Below are 1,576 nucleotides of genomic sequence, written 5' to 3'. Positions count from 1 at the left end.
TTACCTCCTTGTTAGAAAGACAAGTGCAGACTGTGCCTTGTTTGAAAATTTTCTGTCTTGCACTTTACTGCAAAGTCATCACATCTCAAGACAAAGTTTACAGCTACAAGAAAATATATCAAACAGTCTGTCTAGCTGTTCCTTCATTTTTTTTACTTTGGTTGCTGCAAGCGATTTCCTGTCAATCTGTTTGGCCCTCTTATAGCAAAATATATTGACCTTCTCTCCTATATAACCATCCCTTAACAAGGGCAATTGTGGATTGACTGCTTGTCGAATACTAATTATTTCCTTGGCAATTAACTTAGAAATCTCACTATTTTTTTTAAGTGGGGATAACTGTTTTCGAGAAAATTACTAAACTGGATGACTTGTCGTGAAGTTGGGGGGGGGGGGAAATGACAAGGTGGACCAGCAAATTTTGTGAACCACGAGTTAAAACTGAACGTTGTGCTTTTACTGACATTCTAATCTGAAAAGTAAAATAAATAAATGGATTATAACTGAAGGAAACTGTATAAGGCTATCTTCCAATTTCATACATAAAGAAATAAGTGCTAGTTATAAGAAATAATGAAAAACTTTGTAGAGTTGAATTAGATGTATTGAAGAGAGAGGACCAAACCAAATCAGAGGTATAGTAATGTTTAGTTTAGACATTTTTAGTAGATTTTAGCTCCTCCTTCGATAACATGAATTTATCCCTAGATTCATTCTTGCTGTAGCTGTGCCATTTTAAACGAGTGTTTAGTGTTTAGAGTTTGCAAAATTAGTGCTTGTGCATCTATGTTACCATGCTATTTTTTCAAGTTAAATCTAATTTTTATGAATTTTTTGTTTATTACATTATTAGGTGAACGTACAGAATAGTTACAATACAACCTCCTTCCCATATTAAGAATGGCTTTCTAAATAACAAAGTTATTTTAGTACAATAACATAGATATGCACACACAACGAAAAACCTTTAAAGGAGTTTCCTTATTTACTTGTATTAATCTTTGTGGGTTATCTGATTTTAAAACTATTATTTTCAAAGAAAAACGCTGCTTAAAAACAATTACTCTCTAAAAATGAAAAATTAAAATTTGACACTAATTTTCTGCAAAGTATTTTTTAAGTAGAAAAACTTGAAAATTTACGTGGTTATGTTTCGTAAAGAATGTGTACAATAGAATTGTATGGACTATATTTTTGTTATTATTTAAATATAAAACTGGAGTATTGATGGCAGATGCTCGTCTGAACTCCAATCTCTGGTCCCCCCCTCGCCAATCTTTCACGAAAAACACCCGTCTAGCTGAATCCACTGTGAAAAATTTCCCCCACTCTATATCTGTGCCTAAATCAAAACGCAGATTCCATGAACAATGCTTCTTTCTTATAACTGCACGCCTGTGGAACTCTGTTCCGGCTGCCTGCTTCCCTCCGAACTACAACTTGGATGTGTTCAAGTCTAATGTTAACAAATTCCTAATGAACCGTTTAAATATTGTTTAAATATAAAACTGGAGTATTACCATATTTTATTAAAAATTTCAAATAGAATTTGATGTAAAAATAATGCTTTTGACGT

Source organism: Euprymna scolopes, chromosome 46 (assembly GCF_053919585.1).
Source record: "Euprymna scolopes isolate OS-2025 chromosome 46, ASM5391958v1, whole genome shotgun sequence".
NCBI lineage: Eukaryota > Metazoa > Mollusca > Cephalopoda > Sepiida > Sepiolidae > Euprymna > Euprymna scolopes.
Note: the sequence above shows the minus strand (reverse complement) of the source record.